This window comes from Macaca nemestrina, chromosome 15 (assembly GCF_043159975.1).
Source record: "Macaca nemestrina isolate mMacNem1 chromosome 15, mMacNem.hap1, whole genome shotgun sequence".
NCBI lineage: Eukaryota > Metazoa > Chordata > Mammalia > Primates > Cercopithecidae > Macaca > Macaca nemestrina.
In genome coordinates, this window is record NC_092139.1 from 44,134,378 (window position 1) to 44,149,837 (window position 15,460).

The window sequence follows — 15,460 nt, forward strand, 5'->3', positions numbered from 1 at the left end:
CTGAGGCAGGTGGATCCTTTGAGTCCAGGAATTTAAGAGCAACCTGGGCAACACAGCAATACCTTGTCTCTACAAAAAAATTAAAAAAGTAGCCATGCGTGGTGGTGCATGCCTGTAGTCCCAGCTACTCAGAAAGCCGAGGTGGGAGGATTCCTTGAGCCCAGGAGGTCGAGACTGCATGACCTATGATTGCACCTCTGCACTCTAGCCTGGATGACAGAGCAAGACCCTGTCTCAAAAAATAAATAAAATAAGTAAATAAAAAATGCACATTTGTAAGGGTCTACCATCGCATGCTTTGCCCCTTCTCATGTCTCAGGTACTCATTTTAGGATTCTAATTGGCAACCAGTTTTGTTTTATGGATAATGTTCTTGGTGGAAATGCTTCCAAACTCAGACTGAATGAAGAGTGTTTTATGTAAGCACAGATTAAGGTCATGTCTGCAGGGAGATAATGCATTAGAGTTCTGTAGAACCAGTGTTTTCATGTGTTCATTTGGTGTAGGCTTCCTCCCCCACTCCCATGGTGATACTTGATGAAACTAGTTGGTACCTTAGTTACATGAATTACACCTGAAAATGAATCGTGAAAGTTCCCATATGAAGCACAAGTTTAGCCATATGTACTTACATTGATGATGGCAAAAATAGGTGAACAATATTGTAGTTACATAATATTACCATATTTAGAAATGCTAATGATGGTGGAGGGAGTAATAATGACATTATGTAATAATGTATGTCTAATTAGTGCAGAAAAATTTCCACTATACTCCAAAAGAAACTAATGCTTTAATTTACATTTGGTTCTTATTTGTTCTCCCCTCCTCCCACAGTCTATCCTTTCAAAAAAGATGTTAATAAGTAGTAAAGGGACCAGAGCTAAAAAAGGAGCTGTCCTCATCTGTAAATTCACCTTCTCCATAGAGCTACAAGTTGACTGTTTGCAGTTGCCAAAAAGCTGGGGCCCAGCAATGAAGTGCTCAGCCCCCACAGCAATCTCCTTCCTTCAGAGGCGGAACTGCTCATGATAAATACTTCTGCCTCCACAGAAGCCTCCTTGTTCTACCTCCTCTCCACTGTTGCCACCCCACTTGGTTCTCGAGGGCAGCAGGCAGGGTTGCCCAAGACTTATTGTGTGACCACAAAGAGATGGCAGTCATGCCAGATGGCAGGTTTTCCTTGCTTCTACTTACCCAGACAAACAGACTTAAAACAGTCTGGTGGTGAAACAAGAATTGTTGTGGCCATGAAGAAAAGTTTGTGTCAAAATGTATTCATTTCTTTTCATTTTCTTCTGAGATGCAGACACCTTATTTAAAAAATCTAATATTTTGTTATAAGACTTTTAAGAAAATGTACTACTTTTATAAGCAGGTTTTGAATGCCTGTGTAAAAATGTAATGGGCACAGTGCTCACAGAACCCTGATGAGAGAGCACACCGTTTCTCTTTACATAAACCTAGATGGGGTCTTTGGTTTGCATCTAGTTCCACTAAGCCAAGAATCGGCAGATTTTTCATGGGGTGGGGCCGAAATGGCAGCTTATTCATTTTTTGTTAAACATACTCACAAGGGAGTTAAGTAACTGCACACCATTGGCAAAGATTTGTAATCCTCAGTGCTAGTAAAGGTGAGGCACTTATCCCTTTAAGTGAGGAGAGATGGCTTCCATTTAATTATTGCTCTGTGGCATTTCTGTGTAGGAAGTGGGAGGCACTGCAGATGCTCGGAGGAGTTGGGAGGCCCATGCGTTTCTGCACTACCTGTTCTCTGTGCCCTCGCCTCCCTTCAGCCTGCCCTCTACATAGCAGCAGAGGATCCTGCGAAACACCAGTCAGATCCCATCACTCCTCTGCTCCAATGCTGGGGTATTGATCCAGGCCATCTTATTTGGAGGCAAAGCCCATGCTCTCAGGCCTTCTGATCTGACTGTTCTCTGTGCCTGTGCATGCACCCACTCACTTTCAACCTCACAGGCCTTCAAAGACGCCAGCCTCCTTTTCATAGCCTTTGTGTTTGCTACTCCTGCTGCCTACAATGCTCTTCCCCCAGATATTTGCAGCGTGTACTCCCTCTCTTTGGGCATCATTTTCTCTTTGAGGCTTTTCTTAACCACCCCATTTACTCTGTTAACTGCCCCCTCCCCCAAATTTTTTGTCTTGTTCTCTGCCTTATTTTTTTTTTCGTCGTACTCAAGTCATCATCTAATGGGCTAAATAGTGTACTTTTTTGTTTTACTTTTTGGTCTGTCTCTATTCCAATGCAAGCTTCATGAAGACAGGGATTTTTACCTGGTTTATTCACTGTTGTCCTCCGTGCCTAAAATAATGTCTGGCACATAATAGGTGCTCAGTAAATATTTAGTGAATTTGCCAGTAGTATGTACTAGTAGCCCTTCACAATGGGCATCGGGCTCTTTAGATTTGATGACTCGTGTTATCTTTCTTGATATTAGTGACTGTAAGTCTGGTTCCTCCTAGAATTATAGTGCCTTGTGCTGCCTTAGACACACGTGTAGCATTGATACAACTGTTGGCCACCTATGGCCACAAATTTATGGCCACATAAATTTTCACTATGGCCTACCTTGCCATCTGTCCTCCCTCATCTCCTTGTATCAGCAGGGTTCACTCTGGGTATGAATGGGACTCTTTTGTATGCCAAGGTTAGGGTAGGACCCAAGGGTGTATATGATGCATTCCTTCTGAGTCTCCAGGCCTGCTGTCCGCCAGAGGTCTACAGGGTTAAACTAGTCTCTGAGTCTCCCTAACAGCTGGCGGGTGACTGACTGGCAGAGTTTAGTAGAGGTGACTGGGTTAGATGGACCATTGAAGCAACCTAGAAAGTGTGAGCCAAACATTGCCAGGCACCCTCACAAGTAGCCACACGTGCTGTTTTCTGTGGACCTGCTCTTTGGGCCAGCTTGCTGCCACCTTGCCATGGGAGGATTTGATGTGTGTGCCCTATGCTTTTGCAAGCAGCTTCGCTTTTCTCTGAAAGGCATCCTCTCTGTTCACAAATGACATGACTTCGTTGTTAGCTCAAGACAACATTTGCTCTTTGTGTTTGTTTCCTGGGGCTGTTGTAACAAACGACCACAAACTGGGTGGCTTTAAACAATAGAAATTTATTGTCTCATGGGTCTGTATGCTAGAAGTCTGATATCAAGGTGTTGGCAGGGCCATGCTTTCTCTCTGAGGGTTCTAGGGGAGATCCTTCCTTGCCTCTTCTAGTTTTGGCGTTTATTGGCAATCCTAGGCATTCTCGGGTTTGTAAATGCATTGCAATCTTTGCCTCTGTCATTACACAGCTCTTCTCTCTGTCTCTGTCTTCTTCTCTTAGAAGAACAACAGTCATATTGGATTAAAGATCCACCCTAATGAGCTCATCCTACCTTGATTACAACTGCAAAGACTCTACTTCCAAATAAAGTCACATTCACAGGTTTTGGGAGTTAGGACTTATCCTAATATCTTTTGGATATTATAATATCCAATTCAACCCACAATTAAACCTACAACGCTCTTCGTGAAAAGAAGCAGCAGCCATGAAGAAAGCCTAGATATTTTTAAGGGTGGAGAGCGCACATGACCTTTCCATGACAGCCTTGAGCTTCCCTAAATACTGTTGTCCTCACTAACTGGCTTGTCCTAGGAGTAGGGTTTTTTTGTTTGTTTGTTTTTTGAGATGGAGTCTCGCTCTGTTACGCAGGCTGGAGCGCAGTGGCCCCATCTCGACTCACTGCAAGCTCCACCTCCCAGGTTCATGCCATTCTCCTGCCTCAGCCTCCCAAGTAGCTGGGACTACAGGCACCCACCACCATGCCTGGCTAATTTTTTTGTATTTTTAATAGAGACGGGATTTCACCATGTTAGCCAGGATGGTCTCCATCTCCTGACCTCGTGATCCTCCCGCCTCGGCCTCCCAAAGTGCTGGGATTATAGGTGTGAGCCACCATGCCTGGTCCAGGAGTAGGGTTTTTGATCTTCAAACTTTGGAATGCAGTTCAGTAAAGTGAGACAAGCATACCTTCTGTCTCTGATGTCCAGGAGCACTGGAAGAGTGGACAGATTAATTGCGAATAGAGAATGCCCTGAAAATACAGGGAGAACTACCTTCCTGCAGGTGTAGCTCTGGTCCCTTGTGGGAGTCCCTGGACCTTTGGTGAAGCAGATCTGGACGGCTACAATAGGGGATGTAAAGAGCCCCTTCCCAGACCCCCTTCCTGGCCCATTATTCTGCCCTTCCAAATGTATTCTGAGGGCTCCTCATTTTGATCATTGCTCAGTGGCATTGTTGTAGAGGAAGTAGGAGGGTCCTTGGTGGAGTTTGAGAGGCCCATGCATTTCTGCACTTGGAGAAATGTTAATGTTGAGCTTATATTCCTTTCCTTGCAGCACAGAAGACCATCACTAGGTCTGTGTGTAGAAGCCCAAGCAGTTAGAGGGGCCTCTGTGAGGCTTGTGGGATTTTTCTGGCCAGAAGATGGGCCATGGAGGGAGGCCATGTTAAATGGCTGTGATCCACTGCCTATAGGGAAGAGTACGCAACACACATCCAGCAGGGCTTACTTAGGTAGCCGGAACTGTGGCGGCTCCATACCCCCAAAGTGAATTTTAAACTCGACTTATTTACGCCGTTCTCATAGCAACAGGAAAACTGTTCTGACCTATAGCCACGGAAGACTCTGTAAAAGAAACTGTAGGAGGGGAAAAAAAATAATGCCAGGAAAAAGAAGAATTTAATGAAGTACCATTCTTTCACTTATTCAGTCAACTGAGAATAACAGTTTGTGCATTTGGCAATCAAATGGGAAATGGCATTTCGTGTTGCAACATGAACCTGCTTACATTAAGTGATTTATTTTTTTGTTTAGACACACTGTACTGAGAACTTTCTTCAAGTACAAAGCTATTAAAAATGTGAGAACCAGCAGTCCTCACTAACCTGAAGCATTTGGGGACTTAGAGGAATGATAAATGCAAACAGCCCAGAATCCAGAAACTGTCTTGAACATTTAAACTCTAGACTCTGGGAATGTGTGCACGTCTTCAGTTAGTCAGATGTAGATAATTTTTCTTTCTGTGAGGTCTCTTTTCACTTATATCTTGTCTGGACAGGGTGGAGCCCCTGCTTAAATTCTATTTCTAGCTTGAAGAAAGACTAAATTATTGTAGACCAAAGCCAGTACTACTCAGAATATGGAAAAGACATAGGAGACAGGGCATATCTTCTTTGGCCTGACTGTGAACTTAGGGCCCCTCCTCTGGAGAGTGCTCCTGGGAGGTTGCACAAGGCTTATGTTCAGCTCCTGGGCCAAGCTGAAGGAACGCCTCTCCTCTCCGTGTTTGGTAACCATTTCATAGATCTTTTCTACCACTCGACTCTGGGCTTGTAGTTAATGCTGTGCTCAGCATATTTCTGTGTGATCTTGATAAGAAATCTATAGGCCAAAGACCTCGTGAGCTATTTCTGTCCTCTGTCTCTCTCATCTTCTATTTCATATGTTTGTCTGTATTATGTATGTATAAATATAACCCAGTTGTATTACATTAATTCTTTTTTTTTTTTCAAAAATATATTAAAATTAGGTTTTATTCTCCTTTTCTAACCTACCCATTTATGAGCTCTTGCACGGTAACATCTTGATTCCCATTTTGGCTGAGAAACTACATAAACTAGTTTGTTGCATGCTGCTCCATTTTGTATTCATGGTTATGATATTGAAACTTCAGGACCACACACAGATAGCAAAGTCTCTGGCCACTTAAGCATGTAAACAGTCTGGCTTTTTATAAAGTGGAAAAATATTTCTTGTGCACTATTTTAACATGATCAGCATGTTGAAACTTGGTGTGCAACTGTGTCAACATTTCTTTGGCTCTGAGGAGCAAACCTGGAGAACCTCATGGTAACATATAAAATGCAAAGTTGGTTTGTTTACTACTGGGATTTAGGCAGCAATTAGAGTCTGTAGTTGACTTCCAAACTCGGGATACAGAATAAATGAAATAATTATTTTTGTATCGTGATTATGCTAGCTAAAATAGTGACTCCTTTTCAGATGGCTAAGATTCTTTCAGGGAATCAGAGGAAAATGGGTGGCTGGATTACCATGCAGTTTCTTTATTGAAAAACCCGTATCGGACCCAGCTTGACAGTGTTTTCTTTTGTTTCATAAATTTACTGAACACCTCAAATGTGTCAGGTTCTTTTCTACATGCCGGGCATGTGAATTTAACAAGACAGACAGGCCTCGTGTTGTTTGCTCAAATTCTCTGGCTCTCTTGAAGAGAAACAAAACAGTAAATAAGTAATCAGGTAAACAAGAAGATGTTTGTGATTGCTATGAAATTCAACATGAGCTGTTTACCAAGGGCACTGTTGAGACTCTCAGGATGTGTCAGTGAACAAAACAAATGCACATTTTCTTCTCTTAAGGGTCTCACATTCTAGTACAGGAAACAGACCATAAGCAGTAACTGGAATAAAGACATAAATTGCAGAGCATGTTGGTAAGCAGTCAGTACTATCCAACAGGAAAAAGCAGAACCAGGTGAAAGGTATCAGGAGGAGTGAGGCAGCAGGGGGTGTGGGAACGGACAGGCTGCAATTTTATTTTTATTTATTTATTTTCCCAACTTTATTGGGATATAATTGACAAATAAAAATTGCATACATTTAAGGTATACAATGTTATGATTTGATGAACGTATACATTGTGAAATGATGACTGCAATCTGGCTAATTAACACCTTCATCACCTCACATTTTGTGTGTGGTGGGGTGGTGAGAACCCTGAAATTCTACTCTCTGGGCAAATCTCAAGTGAAGCTGCAATTTTAAATCAGGTGGCTGGGAAAGGCCTGCTTGAGAAGACTTGAAGAGGTGAGGGAGTTAGCTCAGATGTGTCTTAGGGACAGTGTTCTAGTGTCCTATGGGAGGCCAATGCCTTTGACAAGCAAGGAGGCAAGTGCCTTTTAATGAGGATATGCCATTTGAACTAAAACCCGGAAGAGGTGAAGAACCTGTCATGTGTAGAGTTAGGTGGGAGTGCCGCAGGCAGAGGAACAGCAGGGCCAAAGACAAAGACAGGAGAGGAAGAGGCCACTATGACTGCCCCTTTAAAGTGGAGAGATGAGGTGGAAGAGGTGGAAAGAGAGTGCTCAGGTAAGGTTGTATAGTCCACGCCAGAGGTTTGGGTTTTACTTTGTGTGAAACAAGTTGTGGAAGGAGATGAGACACCCTCTTCTGATTGCCCGTCTGATAAGAGTTCAGAGAGGAGAGGAAGAATGAACCCAGCATAAACTTACCCCGAGGACCAAAAACCTTATGAGGGTTGGGATTTGATCTGCTGGTTCACCACTGCATCCTAGCAGCGCAACAAATACTAGGCCTGGGAAAGCAGTCAGTATTTGAAGGGATAGACACATGGACGAATGATTTAGTGACATACCTCCTGGGACAGAAGCCTATTATCTTTTATTTTTTGAGATATTTGGAAAATGCAAAGAAAAAAGAAGTCTCAAGAATAATATAACAGCACTTTATGCCAACCACCCAGAATTTACAGCAGTTAACATTTTGGCATGTTTGCTTCCAGCCTTTTTTATTATTTCTTTGTGAATACTTAAAAAGCATACAAGGAGCAGAGGGATACATTCTTCTTTATATATATACATATGTGTATATTTTATATACATATGTGTGTGTATGTATATTTATATATATACATATGTATATATTTTATATACACATATGTGTGTGTGTACATAGATATACACACACACACATTTGTGTGTGTACGTAAACATTAAACTTCTTTTTAATTACCATTCTTAGTTGCTTTGCCCATGCTAGAGGCAATCATGCCTAATAATTTGTTAGCAGATCCTGTTTCTGGTTTGCATCTGGGGGAAGGGAAGGGGAGGTAGAGAAAAGAGCCAGCCTTGTATGAGAGGACACTTGGCAGGTTGTGGCCCAGTGCTCACCTGGCTGGAGTCAGCCAGTGTGTGTGCACACAGCCCTGCCCTTGGAGCATCAGTCTGCTTGGCGAGCACCTGGTTTGGGCTTAACACAGTGCTAGGCACAATGCCAATGTGAGCAGAGCCTAAGAGAGCCCAGCCCTGAAAATCCTTCTCTTTATAGCACTCCTGTAGCGTGATTTGTCCTGTGTCAGTTTGTCCTTGCCCCTGTGATATCTTCAGCAAATGAGTTGCTCAACAGGGGTGACCCTTCCAGATAACTGAAGCTTATTCCTTTATCCGATGAGATACTTTTGATGGAAATGATCCTAAAATATCTCACAGATTTACATTTCCCTATCTTCTTAAATGAGGTCCATTAGCCTTTGATGTGGGTTGATCAGGATCGTTCTTTTCAACAACAGTTGCTATATCCGTTTATGCTCCCAGGGGCTGCTAGCAACTTGCTCCTACAGTACATGGCCCCAGACTGCTTTGCAGAGTATGTTGCTTTAGAAACTCTTCTGCTTGCTTTTGCTAGCTTTACTGGTTCTCCTTCTCCGTGGGCTGGCAGCTCTCCCTTCTTGCTGTTGTCAGTGAGCCTGCTTCTAACTCTGCTTCAGTTGCACTTCTCACTCTTTGTTTATGAGTTCCATCCACTGGGGCCTGGGAAAGGAGATAGTCAAATTAAGTAAATTCTGGGTATGGCCAAAGATGACTCCCAGTGAGTAGCTCTCCACTGAGGGTTCCCTGCAGGCCCTGGGGCCTAACTTGGGGTCTCTGTTAGACATCCCAGCCTGACATTTTGATACTGGCTGGCAGACATATTTGGATTTATGGGCTTCCCAAGAGAACCATGCTGAGGTCAGTGCTGCTATGTGAGGCTCTGTAAGCATTCCTTAGTAGCTCTGTGATGGGTTAATCTCCCTCCCACTCCGAGTCAGGGTGTCACTCCCTTTCCCCTGTGATTCTACCCACGATGTCTGACCTAGTGCCAGGGGCACAGGGTCTCTTTTAACTGCCATGATAGTTGGCATTAGGTTGTAATTCAGCACTGGGGAAATCTGACTGTGAAATTGTTGTTCCTGGGTCTTTCAATTATTTCAGTCATTTGATTATAAAGATAGTAGGGAACATGGAGATAATCTCATTCCAGCTCATAGTTTTGCAGTTGAAGAAACTAAAGCCCTGAATGGAAAATGACTGAGATCACCGAGTTGATAGTCACCAACAGAGCACTGTCCCCACTGTGGAACAGTGGCCACCATGGATGAAATTGCTGTGATTTGGGGCTGTAATTTATCTGAACCAGTAAGTTGGACAGCCTTGGCAACACTATAAAGTAGAGGATTACTCTCCTGTACCTCATTTCCCAAGTGTGGTAGGATATCACCTTGATACAGACCAGATTTTCTTCCTGTTAAAGAAAAGTAGTTTGCAGCTTATTCTCTACGTGGACAAAGATACATCCAGAAAGATGTTCATTGCAGCATTGTTTACAGTGGTGAAAAAGTGGAGACAGTTGGTCCAGCATTGGGATGATGAATATATATATATGTATATATATATATATATTTTTTTTTTTTTTTAGTGACAGAGTCTCACTTTCTTGCCCAGGCTGGAATGCAGTGGTGCAATCATAGCTCACTACAAACTCCTGGCTCAAGCAGTCCTCCCCCTCAGCTTTCCCAGTATCCAGGACTACAGGTGTGCACCGCTACGCCTATTTTTTAATTAAAAAAAAAAGTTTTTTAGAGATGGGGCCTTGCTCTGCTGCCCAGGCCAGCTTCAAACTTCTGCCTCGGCCTCCCAAATTGCTGGGATTACAGGTGTGAGCCACTGCACCAGCCTGATGAATAAATTTTGACACAGCAATATAATAGAATATTATGCAGCTATTAACAGTCTGTGTACAAAATTTTAAATAACAAGGTCATTGAAAAAGTCACTGGTCATTTTTGAGCCTACTGTTATAATATTAAGTCAAACAGGCAGAATTAAAAAGGAAGAATAACAATATAATTTTAAATTTTTAAAATTTCCTTTTCAGAAGAAGAAAATGGTCAGAGCATTTACTAGTCACTCTTCTAGATTGGTAAAGGGAAAGAGGCTGTGTGCCATCCATGCACTGGATACTACATCTGTCATGTCTGTGACACTGCCTTGTGGTTTTTACCCTTGATTTGTATTCAGACTGAACAAATGATCCCCAAGCCTTTAGGGTGCTAAAGAGTGCACGAGCCATACTCGTTGTGGCCACACGTACCTTTTATCCTGGATAATGGGCAGCTGGGGCCACAGGCCCATTGTGCAGTCAGGTATCTTGTTTCCTGCCAGGACCAATGGGGAGCACAGAGCCCAGGTGATGGAGCCTGTCCAGGTCTACTAAAGATAGAGCAGGCTGCAGTGAAAGAGAGCCTGGCCATGGCCTTAGGTGCCTGACAAATTATTATTATTTATTTATTTATTTTGAGATGCAGTCTTGCTGTCACCAGACCGGACTGCAGTGGAGCAATCTCAACTCACTGCAACCTCCACCTCCCGGGTTCAAGTGATTCTCCTGCCTCAGCCTCCCGAGTAGCTGGGACTACAGGTACCCACCACCATGCACGGCTAATTTTTTGTATTTTTAGTAGAGATGGAGTTTCACCACGTCGGCCAGAATGGTCTTGATCTCTTGACCTCATGATCCTCCTGCCTCGGCCTCCCAAAGTGCTGGGATTACAGGCGTGAGCCACCGCGCCCGGCCAGTGCCTGGCAAATTATTAATGGGCCCAGGGTGAATGGACCCAGCATGAATTGGGCACACTGTTCCTTTGAAGGACCCTGCCAGCCAAAACCACTGGGCCTGTTGTTGGAGACAGGGCCACTTCCTGGGTGACTTTATCAGAGAACCTGGCTTTGGTGCTGTGTTCTTGTCCCTCCGTTTACCTTTTTGGCAGAATGGAACCAGGTTGTGTCCTTATTCTGTTCTGAGTTGCTGGTGGTCCTTTAAAACATAAAAAGTTTGCAATATGTTGTTCTCATAATCTGCTGACACCTATTTACTCTCTGGTGTATCCTATTTCCCCATTCTTAAGATGAGGCTGATGGTGTGTGTTCCTAAAGCTTTCTTCATCATAGTATCAGATAAAAACACACTGCACTGGCAGTCATTTAGCCAGATCCTCACTCTCTTGCAGTCCCTTCTGCATCCTCCCTGCCATGGGGCTCACACTGCCCTGGGGAAACTGTCAGGGATGTTGAACTCCATGAGACTGTCTGTTCACCTGACTCCCAGGCAGACAGTAAGGCGATCAGGCTTTTCCTTAAGTTGAGCTGAAAGCTGAAATCTCACTTGTTGAAATCTACCTCCAGCAGACTATGTCCAGGTCTTCAACAGTAACAACAAGCACAAATGCCTAATTTAAGAAAAGCAGTACAGCAGCTGGACGTGTTCCATCTTCTTTGATGCTCACCACCTCCCTATGAGGAAAGTACTCTTACTACCCCAGCTTCGCAGATGACGCTTGGAGCACGTAAGGACCCACAGTTAGGTGGCCAGACTGAGAGCAGAGCGCTGAGTCACCACGGGGTGCTGACTCACCCTCTTCACGTGACAGCGCTTCCTGTGTATGGAGACCACAGTGGTTTTCTTCTTCTCTATATATGAGTTCCTTTGACCATTCCATGTATAATAATGTTCATTAAGTATGAAACTAAAATGTATTGAAATTTAACATGAAATTGTCACATAGTAAAAACTCATGCCTATCATAAGAGAAGTGATTTGGTATTTTTTTCTTGTCAGATAATAGCATACAAATGTGAGATTATGGAATTGGAAGGCAATATCTCTGAGTTACTTGAGTCTAGAACAGGGATTGGCAAAATTTTTCTGTAAATAGCCAAATAATACATCCCTTAGACTTTGTGGGTGATAGAGTCTCTGTTGCATTAACTCATCTCTGCCATTATTGCACAAAAGCAGACATAGACAATATGTAAACAAATGAGCACGGCTGTGTTCTAATAAAATGTTACTTACAAAAACAGGCAACAGCTGGGTTTTGACCTTGGCTTATAATTTTCACTTAATGGGGTTTTTCTTGATAATGAAAAAGAATTTACAAGTGGGTGCTAAGTAGGAGAATCCTAGATGTTTTATTATAATTATTAATAGCACCCCTTTTTAGTTTCAAAAGTGTCTTGGTCAGTATATTAGCATATTGTCATCCTGGTATTATGTCACTTTAATTTTTTTTTTTTTTTTTTTTAAGGAGATGGGTCTTGCTCTGTCAACCAGGCTGGAGTTCAGTGGTACAGTCATACTTCTTCTAGGCTCAAATGATCTCCTGTCTCAGCCTTCCAAGTAGCTAGGACTGCAGGTGTGCCCCACCATCCCTGTCTAATTATATATATGTGTGTGTGTGTGTGTGTGTGTGTGTGTGTGTGTGTGTGTGTAGTTGTTGTTGTTACTGCCTAGGCTGGTCTTGAACTCCTGGCTTCAAGCAGTTCTCCCTCCTGTCTTAGCTTCCCAAAGTGCTGGGATTTCAGATGTGAGTCACCACACCCAGCCACTTTAAATTTCTTAATGAGACTAAGGTGAAGTAGAAACTTTGGTTTATGTTCTTACCATAGTCAGTCATTTTTTGTTACCACAGAACTTTTCTGCACCAGGTGACTTTTCCATAGATTTCTATCCTATCCTAGTCCAGGAAGAGGTCCTGGCAGTAAAGGAAAACTCAAGGAGGGAAAACGAAGACTTCCTAGAGGAGCATGCCTAGCTCACTTTTTGGGAGTAGTGCCTGTGTGCTGGGCACAGTACCAAAGGCTTTATATATGGCCTATCATAGGAAACATCTGCTAACCCCAGGAGTTAAGTATGATTATTATTTCAATTTTACGGATGAGGAAACTGAAGCACAGTAGGTTAAGAAATTTGCCTAGGGTCACAGAGCTGGAAATTTGATTTGGATTCAGACCTACACTGTCTGGCTCCAGAACCCAAGCTTGGAGGTTGAACAGGTGTGAAATAATTAAATCTAATAAATCAGTCAAATTAAAGCAGGAAAAGATTGGGATGAGGTGTAAGAGGTTGCAGACATACCTCTCATCTTATCCATCTTAGGTACAAACATCATGGAAGTCGGGGGTATTAGCTGCACCTTTTCATTACAAAATCCTTAAGACTGCTGGTTAAGAGAAATCTTAGGGCACTAGAGAGACTTGAGGGGCAGAAGATGCCAGGTGGGCAAGAGCATCCTTGGATTTAGGGGATACAGAGCTTGAGGAAGAGTAGGAGGCTGCCTTTTGCATTAGAGCTGCCTCTGGCATTCCCAAGGTTTTGTCTGGCTGGGCCCAAGGGCTAGAAGGACAGGAGGAGTCCTAGCTGTGCCTCTCACTGGCCATTGCTTCTCTGCAGCAGAGTAGTCAGTATTCAGCACAGCATCTGCCTGGCACTTAAGATGTGCATCTCCGTGGGACACCTGTGGCTTCTAGCGAGGACAGTGGAAGGGAGAGTGGTCCACACTAGTCTCTGGACTCTTATACTTTAGGCCCTATACTTCTAGCTCAGCGATTTAAGGAGAACACCAAGTTGTATATAATTTTCAAAGGGAGTTGCCTTCTTTAGATAAACCTATGCCAAAAAGAAATCTTTAAAAATAATTCCCATCAGCCCTTATTATTTCTGGGTGGTATTTTTTTGTACACTTTCCAAAGCAGTGACCCTAACCACAATGAGGACAGTCATTTGGAGCTTTTGCAAACTACTCAGAGAAAAGTGCAAAGAAGGGTGCCTCTAGGTTTGGTTACAAAACTCTGCCGGGGAGTGGGAGGTGAGAGTGGGAAACCGGTGAATATGCCTCCTGGCCCCAACTTTTAAAAATGTATCCTTTGAGGTGTATTCTATTTGGTGCATTTTCCCAGATTTTGAATGTTGCCCCAGGACACTGTCTTAAGTTCATTTTGGCATCAGGACAAATGAGAGAATGTTTCCTGTTTGCCTGACTCTTGCCCCAACTTCTTTCTCTGTTCTGTTAAGCTCTTGGCTAAATTCTTTCCTCTTGTATTCCACATTTTAACTGACATTAGGGCACCAAGTGCAAAAATCTGCAAACAGTTAGCTTTCCTGTTTGAGCATTCTGGTCTGAGTATGCTGAAGTTAAAATTCTCGTAGCACGGAAAGATCACCCTCTGTACAATGCATTAAGTATTTAATAACTGTACTAATAATTACAAACACTTTTAATGGGCCACATGGGAGCCTTAATGTGGTTAAAAAATGTATTTCTTCTCTGTCAAGTTAACTTGTGTCAAATTGAGAGAAATTCTTTGAAGCAACTTGCAAGGTTTGTGCTTCATAAGCCTGGGAGCAAGTAGCATATTGTGAAAGTAGTTTTTATGTAAGAAGAGACAACAGAAATAGGGTGAGTATTAACGTAGTGCCTTGTACATTTCCTGTATAGTTTTGTGCTTCTTAGGTGGAGAAGTGTCCCACCACCCTGTTGCATCCGCTGTATGTCAGGTTAAGCAATTTTTAGTAGGATTGGCAGCAAAACCAACTTTGGAACACAGGACTCCCTGGCTTCAAGATCCCTTCTTTGGGAATGTGGACAATTTGGATTTGGCCATTTTTGAAGTATTTTAGAATATAGGACACTCTTGAGGGGCAAAATTGAAGGTCGATGCATCTTTTATCTTTTGTTAAATTCACATTTATTTCTAAGTTGAAGCAATGTTTTTTTTTTTTGAGACGGAGTCTCACTCTTGTCACCCAGGCTGGAATGCAGTGGCACAATCTCAACTCACTGCAGCCTCCACCTCCTGGGCTCAAGCAGTTCTCCTGCCTCAGCCTCCCAAGTTGCTGGGATTACAGGCACCTGCCACCATGCCCGGCTAATTTTTGTGTTTTTAGTAGTGACGGGGTTTCACCACATTGGCCAGGCTGGTCTCGAACTCCTGACCTCAGATGATCTGCCAACCTCAGCCTCCCAAAGTGCTGGGATTACAGGCATGAGCCACCGTGCCGGGCCTAGTTGAAGCATTTTTTAAGAAATTATTTTCTGGTGAAACAGGTGTGCCTTTGAAGTGATACAGTTGCTTTCCAAAACTGAGAAAGAAAGTATTAAAACAAGGATAAAGTCCAATAATGTAATTACCAGTTTTACTTTGTTTTGGCTTATTTAAAAGTGTTGGCTCCTTACTCCAAATGAGATCCAGTCAAAACACTTACAATTATAATGTGCGTACATTAAGGACTTAAGAAACTGTTATTTCTCAGGTATTTGGGAGGAATTGATATCTTCTGGATGAAATTCATGACATAAGCATAGCTCATTTAGTTCACTAGCCTGAATATTCTATCTGAATGGTACCTTTTTTAAATTTAAAAACTTTGCTTTTAGGTATATTTGTATGGTTGGCATCAGATTATTATTTCTTTCTAAAAGCTGATATTTTAAGAGAGATAAAGTCTTTACACCTGATTTTGCTGTGTGAGATCAGCTCT

General features: G+C 42.8%; 1 protein-coding gene across 3 annotated transcripts in view; it reads left to right on the top strand.

Moving 5' to 3' along the window:
• Positions 1-15,460, top strand: part of SLX4I (SLX4 interacting protein) — a 203,531-nt gene that overhangs the window by 68,974 nt on the left and 119,097 nt on the right. The gene's annotated exons all lie outside the window — the stretch shown is intronic.